The sequence below is a fragment of the Camellia sinensis genome, chromosome 14 (assembly GCF_055761805.1).
Source record: "Camellia sinensis isolate YWXY chromosome 14, ASM5576180v1, whole genome shotgun sequence".
In the NCBI taxonomy this organism is placed as follows: Eukaryota; Viridiplantae; Streptophyta; class Magnoliopsida; order Ericales; family Theaceae; genus Camellia; species Camellia sinensis.
The window spans coordinates 126,934,296-126,945,496 of NC_138974.1; the positions used below are offsets into that span (position 1 = coordinate 126,934,296).

The 11,201-nt window shown below is 35.1% G+C and overlaps 2 long non-coding RNA genes across 2 annotated transcripts; both read left to right on the forward strand.

The window, feature by feature from the left end:
• Positions 1-2,739: 2,739 nt before the first annotated feature.
• On the forward strand, positions 2,740-4,859 carry LOC145806640 (uncharacterized). Its single transcript, XR_014349960.1, has 2 exons — positions 2,740-2,879; positions 4,616-4,859. It is a non-coding gene; the product is annotated as an uncharacterized LOC145806640 (long non-coding RNA).
• Positions 4,860-8,841: 3,982 nt separating this feature from the next.
• LOC145806641 (uncharacterized) lies at positions 8,842-10,961 on the forward strand. The gene is made up of 2 exons (XR_014349961.1): positions 8,842-8,981; positions 10,718-10,961. It is a non-coding gene; the product is annotated as an uncharacterized LOC145806641 (long non-coding RNA).
• The last annotated feature ends 240 nt before the right edge of the window (positions 10,962-11,201 follow it).

Sequence of the window (11,201 nt, forward strand, 5' to 3'; positions counted from 1 at the left end):
CTCTGGTGAGCCAGAATTGGATCTCGATCTCACTGATAAACGATTCGAACAAGGAGAATCCTCATTTGGTCAACGCCGCTCCGGCGAAGATCGAGTCGATCGATGTGTCCCTGGCGGAGGAGCTAAGTGCAATCTGCCAGAAGATCGAACGGCTGAGATTGGACAGAGAGAAGACGGAGAAGATGCCAAGAGAGAGGCATTTGGTGATGAAGGCGAATTTGAAGGAGATGGTGAAGAGAGGTGAGGTCCATAAGCTGCTTGAGATCGAGGCCGATAGGTTGTTTTGGTTGAAGGAACTCAAATCTTCCTATATGGTAAGAAAATGTTTGTTTGGTTACTCGGAAAATGCAAGCTCTGCTGAAGAAGAAGGTTGAGTTTAAGGATTTGGAGGAGTGGAAAAAGCAGCGAGAAAGACACACAAAGTGTGAGATATATATCAAATTTCTTTGTGATAGATGGGAGGGACCTTAGCCATCAAAAAATAATATTGTGGACCTCTTCCATTATTAAAAATGGAAGAGGGACTTTAGATTAATTTTCTTTAATATTTAATTATTGATTCGTTTTCTCTAAAAATGTTTAAGTGGTCTATATGTTATTTCAATTTTTTCTTTAATTCAATCCCCATTTTCAATTTTTCTCCATTCGACAGTGCTACATGTACTAATTAGTGTCCTAACTACTGTACCAATACTAGTTATGATATATTATTATTATTAACCCCCACTCATTATATAAATTAAAAATATTAAAAATCTCTTAAATTATGTCATATCATCATTTGGTACACTAATTTGTGCATATAGAAGGCTTTCTTTTTTTTTTTTCCTCGTCCTTATTCTTATGATTTGCTTTTCTTCTTCTTCATTAGTTCTTTAATAATTGAAAAAATTAGGAGAATGTAATGAAGTTTCTTATTTTTAATTTTATTTCAAATCTTAAGAATGAATATAGGTCTTTCAAATATATATATATATATATATAAGCTTGCAAATAATTTTATCCTGATTACTTCATCTTTGAAATTCTAATTACAAAACTATAAGATTAATATACTTTAACATCCCAAGTTTCAAATGTTAATGACTTCTGAGTTGTGGCAAGTGTTGGTAACAACGGATGGGGACCGATTTTCTAGCAAAAATTATCAGGTTACATATCATATTGTATTTTGATCATGTTTTTGTAATTATTTATGTTGAATAAAAACTTTAATACACAGTTTTGCCATGTTTTTAAAATTTTTGTTGTTAGAAATTGAAATTTCATTTCACATGTTTGCTACAAATCTAGTTCCTAAAGTTTCTAATTTCTATTCATGTGGTCCAATTAAGACAGTTATACAAATCAATAACAAAATACTTAATGGGTAAAAGATTATTTTAGAATTTAAATAATTTAAATCGTAGAACAAATTATTATTATTATTATTATTATTTGGAACAAACTACACCCCACAACCCATTTAATAGGTATTTGTTTATATGATTTAAGTTGTTCGAATTACAAAATTATCCTTTTGCCTATCAAATTAGGATTCAATTATTATTGATTTGTACCATCGTCTTCAATCAAACCCACATGGACAAAAAAAAAAAAAACAAAAAAAACTGAGCATTGGTTTGGGAAGTTGGGTTGGGTAGGTTGGAGCTAAAATAGTTACAAAAAGACAATAAACTTTTTAGTCTCAGGCTAAAAAATATCACATCCAAATCATAATCATTTTATTTAATTTTTTTATAAAAGGCAAAAAAGCTAAAAAAATTCATCACAAATGAGACTTTTTAACCATAGGCTAAAATAGCTAAAGGTGATAATTCAAGGAATAAAGGTGAAATTAACTCCCAAAAAAAATAAGAAAAAAGAAAAATAGAGAAGAAAACAAAATGCTAGAGATTCTAAATGATTTATTAAATATTGTATGGGTGAAATACTAATAAATTTCAAATAGTGATTTTATGAATTATTTGGCCTCCTTTTTTTTTTTTTTTCTTATAGACCCAAAGATCTCATTATAGTGTGAATTATATAAAGAGCCAAGTAAAAATGCACTTCTGTTATGTGTTGTGAGACAAATATTTATTTTCTCATAATGTTAAAATTACTAAAACTAACACTTCAAAAAAAACTCCTTACGCTGTGTTTGATTGGAAGATTTGGGGTGAGATTGAGAAATGAGAAGGGAAAAGTTATGTGAAACTAGGTGAAATGTAAATTAGGGGTGAGCAGCGGATATTCTGATCTGTCCAAACAGAACCGATCTGCTATATTTTGGATGGATGCGTAATGACAAGCGGAGAGTTGCAGATTAATTTTTTTTCCAATCCGCCTAGTTTTGGACAAATGACGGATTTGAGATTCCTTTGGTCGCAATAGAACTACTGTGAGAACCCGAATATAAAAATTAAGTAAATAATTAAATAATAATATTACAATCTCAAATATTTTGGTGGTGAATTCTAAGGTGCAAATTAAATATTATTGGAGGATCTTTTAATTAATTTCAAACCTAAAATAAATTTATGGTGAAAGTCATTGATTTAGAAGCAAGATTTATTATTAAAAAAAAAATGGAGAAGAGGGTGTGACTTGAACTCTAGACCACATAATTAATAAGTTAGGCTCTTACCATTTGAGTTGCATGTAACTTATATATGTATTTTGTATATTTATCTATCTATTTGACCTAAGTGTGCCCACAACTAGTATAAAATAAAATAAACACAAACCCTAACTCTTGTTATAATTGTTTTCCACAACACTAGCAGCCCTAGCAGCCGTGGGTTTATGAAGAAAAGAGAGGGGTTTTTCAATCATCAAGATTATTGTTGTAGCCAAGAAGGAGAGCTTTGGGTGTGTTGTGCTGTGTGGCTTCCTAGGTTTTCTTCTCTTCTTTCTTTGTTCTTTATCCTAATAATGTTGTTATTTAATTCATTGATGGAGAGATTGTAGGTGTATGTATTTTGTGTATATAGATATGCTGTTAAGAAATCTGAGGAGTAAAATTGATGTATAAAGAATGAGTGTAATTCTTAGTTCAAAAAAAAATTCTGCACAGAATCGCAAACTTTAAAAATCAAGAAACCATATCAAACGGATGAATTTTAATCTGAAATTTTTACAGTAGATCAATTACATATTGAATTGCATATCTGAATTTTTTCATAATTTTTGGGAGTCTAAATCCATATAAATTGAGGTATTCAAATCTGTCCAGGAAACTAGTCCGAAACAGTAAGTTCGGGATTGTTGTTCTCTTTGGGTATAAATCCAAAAATTATCAAATTAGTGTCATTAGAACCGGTTACGAGTCTAGTTTCGTACGTTTTTGGCCTTGCATTGATTGCTCGTGTATATTAAGAGAACCGTCAATTTCTTTAAAGTGCTGCAGAAAACAACCTGTTTGGATATAATAAATTGTAGAAAATTATTTTGATTAGCAAATCAAGTGAAACCAATTGGGTTTGAAACTTAGGATATATTAGATCATATCTGGAGGTTATTGGAATTTTTTGAATAGCGTGGAGTGGGTTTTGTAATTTTCAAAGTTAGCGAATAGGTTGGGAAGACTTGTTTAAAACACTGTTTTATCTTAAAGTTATTTTTAGTTAAGTTTCGATCGGAACCTATGTCTTGGGTGATTTTAGACCTTGAAGAACATGAACTTAGGTAATATTTAAGAGTAACGGTGAGTTGGGTTGAGCCGTGTTAGTGCGCTTTAGTTTGGGGTTACTTAGTTCGTATTCTTTAGTATTTTTAAATTAGTAGTGACGTGTAGTTTTCGTATTGGTTCAGGGCACTAGTTGGACTTTCATACTCTATTCGAGGATTATATTATTTCGTTTCCAGGTGAGTAGTTTCATGCTACATATTTTTATAAATGTTCCCCTACCCTGAACTGTTGGAAAAATTAAATTGTTGTTTCATGATTAAACTGTTTTGATAAATTATTATATTATCAATTGAATCAAATTATTTCTGAAACATGTGTGAACTTGGCATACTGTAAACTATTTGTTTTGGTCTCATGTTTATAATGATGAACTACCATGTTTTGCGAAACTGATGTGTATTGATTATTGGGACCATGTGTGTATTTAGTCCAGGGAAATTATTCCACTGTGTGTGGTGACTCTGGCCACTAGGGAACAGATCCGGGTTGGGCCGTGATGACTCTAGTGCTCAACGATTGTAAGGAACAGACCTTTAAAAACAACTAGGTGACCTTCAATCGGATCGTCTTTGAGAAAAGGCCCAGGTACCACCCTGAGGATGACTCTTAGTTCGGTATTGGATCCAACGGGGCTTATAGCCTGAGAAATGTGTGGCAGATTATTTGTTTTTATTGGTACCCAGAAAATTATTGGTGTTCATGTTATAATCTGTTTTAAGTGAAAAATGTCGTTTATCATGTTCTTGCGAGACATGAGTATTTTAAGTGTTGAATTGTGGAACCTTCTTTTTGAAACAGATTGTATTTACCAAACTGTATGCCAATCTAGTTTCTGTGATATATATCTTATTTTGGAATTGAACCCTGTTTTCAAAATTGTATTTACTATCCATGTTGCTACTCACTGAGCTATCAGCTGACTTAGTTGTTTACCATTTCCAGGTGTTAGAAGGACTTAGAGTGGACTCATGGCGTAGCGGGGACTCAATTGCATGGACCTCTAGGGCATTCCTTTAGTTTAGAGTGTTATGTCAAGTTTGTGCATATTTATATTTATTCTTATCGAAGTTCATTTAGGATTATTTTTGATATGTGGGTTGTTTATATCCCATAAGTTTGGATGGCTTTTGATTACGGTTGATTTTGCCGTTTATAACTGTGGCATGTCTGGATTGAGTTTTGGTTATTTATTATTGGACTATTGTTCAGTTGTTCAATGTGATTGGATTTGTGTTTAGGCTTACGTGTGCCTTGGGCTAAGTCCCTGTGGGCCACGGCCGGTCATGCCCGGATTTGGGGTGTGACAACTACCAAACCGCGAGTTACATATCTTACATTTCATCATTTAGACGAGGTCCAAGTCCCTATAGTCCTTAGTAGTGTTTGGCTTAGTTCGTTTTGTTTAAACTTGTGTTGAATCTTTCTTGATTTCAGTTTGAGGTTAAGCGTTGGTACTTAGATATTTACACGGATTTTTGATTCTTTGTGAGCCTTTGATGTTTGTATTACCGTGTGTAATCCATTAGGAGAAACAGTAGTGTTGAGAGATGTCTGTAGATCTTATTAGATAAAGATGGATGGTAGGATTTTTCTAGTGGATTTGATTTCTTTAGAGATGAAGGATTTTGATGTGATTTTGGAGATGGATTTGTTGACGAAGCATCATGCTTCTATTGGTTGTTTTAGAATGGGAGTAGTTTTTGCTATGCTGGGACAACTTGAGTTTTTCGTCCAGGGGGATAGGAAAGGGTCTTCTATCTGTTTTACTTCTTCCTTTTAGGTTAATCGAATGTTAAGTAAAGGGTGTAATGATTATTTAGCTTGTGTGGTGAGTATTGAACTGTCAGAATAGAAGTTAGAGGAGTTGCCTGTAGTGAGTGATTGTGTTGATGTTTTTCCAAAGGATCTACCTGGACTTCCTCTAGATCGCGAGGTAGAATTTTTCATTAACTTGGTCCCAACACAACACTTATTTCTGAAGTCCCCTATATAATGGCACCATTGGAGTTGAGGGAGTTTCAAACTTAGTTATAGAAGTTGTTAGAGAAATGTTTTATTAAGCCTAGTGTTCAACTTTGGGAGCACATGTGTTGTTTGTGAAGAAGAATGATGGGTCTATGAGGTTGTGTATTGATTGTTGAGAACCGAACAAAGTCACAGTGAAGAATATGTATCCTTTGCCACGTATTGTTGACCTATTTGACCAATTGTAGGGAGTTCAAGTATTCTCTAAGATTGACTTGAGGTTAGGCTATCACCAGTTGAAAGTAAAGGATGAGGATGTTCCTAAGACTGCTTTTAGAACCCGTTATAAGCATTATGAGTTCTTTGTGATACCTTTTGGTCTCACAAATGCACCAGCCACATTCATGGATTTAATGAACTGAGTATTTAAACCCCAACTGGATAAAATTTGTGGTAGTGTTTATTGATGACATCCTAATTTAATCGAGTAAGGAGGAGCATGAGCAGCATTTGAGGGTAGTACTGCAGATCCTTAAGGAGAAGAGATTGTGTGCAAAATTTAAGAAGTGTTAATTCTAGTTGAGCAGTGTATCCTTTTTGGGTCATGTAGTGAGTGAAGATGGGGTATTTGTGGATAGCATGAAAGTGGAAGCAATTATTGATTGGCCACGACCTACTTCTGTGACAGAGGTACGTAGCTTTTTAGGGCTTGCTGGATATTATAGACAGTTTGTGGAAGGATTCTCCCGTATGGCTTTGCCATTTATAAATCTCACTAGGAAAGAGGTAAGTTTGAGTGGAATGATGATTGTGAGTGTAGCTTCCAAGAGTTTAAACAAAGGTTGATATCAGCTCCAATCCTTGTCTTACTTACAGGTGGTGGTAGTTTTGTGATTTATAGTGATGCTTCACGACAAGGTTTAGGATGTGTGCCCAGGCAGCATAGGAAGGAGATTACTTATACGTCACAACAGTTGAAAGTACATGAGAGAAATTATCCTACGCACGACTTGGAGCTAGCAAGAATGATTTTCGCTCTTAAGATCTAGCGACATTATTTGTATGGAGAGTCATGTGAGATTTACACTGATCATAAGAGTTTGAAGTATATTTTCACACAGAAGGAACTAAATTTGAGGCAAAGAAGATGGCTTGAGTTACTAAAATATTTCGATGTAAATGTTTTGTTTCATCCAGGGAAGGAAATGTGGTGGCGGATGCCTTGAGTAAGAAGGTCGCAATTGGAGATACAACTGCTTTGTGTATTAAGAGTTGTTTTGTGGAGGACATGAGACGTTTGAGGCTTGAGGTTGTTACGCCTGGTGATAGGGCTTATTTTAGTCAATTGATAGTTCAGCCAACCTTGAGAGAACGGATTCGTTTAGCACAGGAGATTGACCCCCAGTGTGAGCGTATTAAAGGAGAGATGGCAGAGGGTAAGAATGTAGACTTTGTTGTTAGTGATGACGGGTTGCTTAGATTCCGTAGCCGAATTTGTGTTTCTGTTGGTGATGATTTGAGGAAAGAGATTATGGTAGAGGCACATAGTTCTAGTTATAGTTATAGCATTCATCTTGGAAGTACTAAGATGTATCGGGATCTTTATGAACATTTTTGGTGGAATGGTATAAAGGGAGATATTGCAGAATTTGTGGCTCAGTGTTTGGTGTGTCAACAAGTTAAAGTAGAATATTAGAAACCTGCGGGGAAACTACAACCCTTACCTATACCAGAGTGGAAGTAGGATCATGATACCATGGACTTTGTGTGTGGTTTACCTTGTACTAGTAGTAATCACGATGCAGTTTGGGTTGTTGTTGATAGATTAACCAAGTCAGCACATTTTATTGCAGTTCGGATGAACTATTCTCTAGCTCGATTTACACAGTTGTATGTGAAGGAGATTGTTAGATTGCATGGTGCACCGGTGTCAATAGTGTCAGATCGGGACCCTCGTTTTGTGTCTAAGTTTTGGGGTGCGTTACAGTCAGTTATGGGTACTTGGTTAAATTTTAGTTCAGCTTATCACCCTTAGACAGATGGGCAATCGGAGAGGACTATTCAAACCCTTGAGGATATGTTGAGGGCTTGTGCTTTGGAGTGGAGAGGTAATTGGGATGATTATTTGCCGCTTGTGGAGTTTGCATATAATAATAGTTATCATTCTAGTTTGGGAGTAGCCCCTTATGAGGCTTTGTATGGAAGGAAGTGTAGGTCTCCTTTGTGTTGGTATGAGGTTGGTGAAAGGCAAATGTTGGGACCTGATTTGGTGGAGGATGCTACACAGAAAATTATCACCATCAGAGAGAGATTATTGACAGCTCAGAGTAGACAAAAAGTTATGCTGATCATCGTAGGAGAGACATAGAGTTTCATGTGGAGGATATAGTATTCTTGAAAGTATCACCATGGAAAGGAGTCATCAGGTTTGGAAAGGAAGGAAAGTTAAGTTCTAGATACATTGGACCATTTGGGGTATTAGAGAAGGTTAGTGAGGTTGTGTACCGTGTTGTTTTACCCCCTAGGTTGGCAGGAGTGCATAATGTGTTTCACGTGTCTATGCTGAGGAAATATGCGCACAGTCCGTCTCATGTGATAGATTATGGGTCAATTCAGATTAGAGAGGATTTTTCGTATGAGGAGATACCTGTTCAGATTTTGGATTCGAAAGAAAAAAGGTTGCGTACAAAGGTCATTAAATTGGTTAAGGTACTGTGGCGTAATCATCTAGTTGAAGAGGCGACTTGGGAACGCGAGGACGAGATGCGCGAGAAGTACCCACATCTATTCTCATGATTTACTCAGGTTAGTTTCGAGGACGAAACTTTTTTTTAGGAGGGGAGAATGTGAGAACCCGAATATAAAAATTAAGTAAATAATTAAATAATAATATTACAATCTCAAATATTTTGGTGGTGAATTCTAAGGTGCAAATTAAATATTATTGGAGGATCTTTTAATTAATTTCAAACCTAAAATAAATTTATGGTGAAAGTCATTGATTTAGAAGCAAGATTTATTATTAAAAAAAAAAATGGAGAAGAGGGTGTGACTTGAACTCTAGACCACATAATTAATAAGTTAGGCTCTTACCATTTGAGTTGCATGTAACTTATATATGTATTTTGTATATTTATCTATCTATTTGACCTAAGTGTGCCCACAACTAGTATAAAATAAAATAAACACAAACCCTAACTCTTGTTATAATTGTTTTCCACAACACTAGCAGCCCTAGCAGCCGTGGGTTTATGAAGAAAAGAGAGGGGTTTTTCAATCATCAAGATTATTGTTGTAGCCAAGAAGGAGAGCTTTGGGTGTGTTGTGCTGTGTGGCTTCCTAGGTTTTCTTCTCTTCTTTCTTTGTTCTTTATCCTAATAATGTTGTTATTTAATTCATTGATGGAGAGATTGTAGGTGTATGTATTTTGTGTATATAGATATGCTGTTAAGAAATCTGAGGAGTAAAATTGATGTATAAAGAATGAGTGTAATTCTTAGTTCAAAAAAAAATTCTGCACAGAATCGCAAACTTTAAAAATCAAGAAACCATATCAAACGGATGAATTTTAATCTGAAATTTTTACAGTAGATCAATTACATATTGAATTGCATATCTGAATTTTTTCATAATTTTTGGGAGTCTAAATCCATATAAATTGAGGTATTCAAATCTGTCCAGGAAACTAGTCCGAAACAGTAATTTCGGGATTGTTGTTCTCTTTGGGTATAAATCCAAAAATTATCAAATTAGTGTCATTAGAACCGGTTACGAGTCTAGTTTCGTACGTTTTTGGCCTTGCATTGATTGCTCGTGTATATTAAGAGAACCGTCAATTTCTTTAAAGTGCTGCAGAAAACAACCTGTTTGGATATAATAAATTGTAGAAAATTATTTTGATTAGCAAATCAAGTGAAACCAATTGGGTTTGAAACTTAGGATATATTAGATCATATCTGGAGGTTATTGGAATTTTTTGAATAGCGTGGAGTGGGTTTTGTAATTTTCAAAGTTAGCGAATAGGTTGGGAAGACTTGTTTAAAACACTGTTTTATCTTAAAGTTATTTTTAGTTAAGTTTCGATCGGAACCTATGTCTTGGGTGATTTTAGACCTTGAAGAACATGAACTTAGGTAATATTTAAGAGTAACGGTGAGTTGGGTTGAGCCGTGTTAGTGCGCTTTAGTTTGGGGTTACTTAGTTCGTATTCTTTAGTATTTTTAAATTAGTAGTGACGTGTAGTTTTCGTATTGGTTCAGGGCACTAGTTGGACTTTCATACTCTATTCGAGGATTATATTATTTCGTTTCCAGGTGAGTAGTTTCATGCTACATATTTTTATAAATGTTCCCCTACCCTGAACTGTTGGAAAAATTAAATTGTTGTTTCATGATTAAACTGTTTTGATAAATTATTATATTATCAATTGAATCAAATTATTTCTGAAACATGTGTGAACTTGGCATACTGTAAACTATTTGTTTTGGTCTCATGTTTATAATGATGAACTACCATGTTTTGCGAAACTGATGTGTATTGATTATTGGGACCATGTGTGTATTTAGTCCAGGGAAATTATTCCACTGTGTGTGGTGACTCTGGCCACTAGGGAACAGATCCGGGTTGGGCCGTGATGACTCTAGTGCTCAACGATTGTAAGGAACAGACCTTTAAAAACAACTAGGTGACCTTCAATCGGATCGTCTTTGAGAAAAGGCCCAGGTACCACCCTGAGGATGACTCTTAGTTCGGTATTGGATCCAACGGGGCTTATAGCCTGAGAAATGTGTGGCAGATTATTTGTTTTTATTGGTACCCAGAAAATTATTGGTGTTCATGTTATAATCTGTTTTAAGTGAAAAATGTCGTTTATCATGTTCTTGCGAGACATGAGTATTTTAAGTGTTGAATTGTGGAATCTTCTTTTTGAAACAGATTGTATTTACCAAACTGTATGCCAATCTAGTTTCTGTGATATATATCTTATTTTGGAATTGAACCCTGTTTTCAAAATTGTATTTACTATCCATGTTGCTACTCACTGAGCTATCAGCTGACTTAGTTGTTTACCATTTCCAGGTGTTAGAAGGACTTAGAGTGGACTCATGGCGTAGCGGGGACTCAATTGCATGGACCTCTAGGGCATTCCTTTAGTTTAGAGTGTTATGTCAAGTTTGTGCATATTTATATTTATTCTTATCGAAGTTCATTTAGGATTATTTTTGATATGTGGGTTGTTTATATCCCATAAGTTTGGATGGCTTTTGATTACGGTTGATTTTGCCGTTTATAACTGTGGCATGTCTGGATTGAGTTTTGGTTATTTATTATTGGACTATTGTTCAGTTGTTCAATGTGATTGGATTTGTGTTTAGGCTTACGTGTGCCTTGGGCTAAGTCCCTGTGGGCCACGGCCGGTCATGCCCGGATTTGGGGTGTGACAACTACCAAACCGCGAGTTACATATCTTGCATTTCATCATTTAGACGAGGTCCAAGTCCCTATAGTCCTTAGTAGTGTTTGGCTTAGTTCGTTTTGTTTAAACTTGTGTTGAATCTTTCTT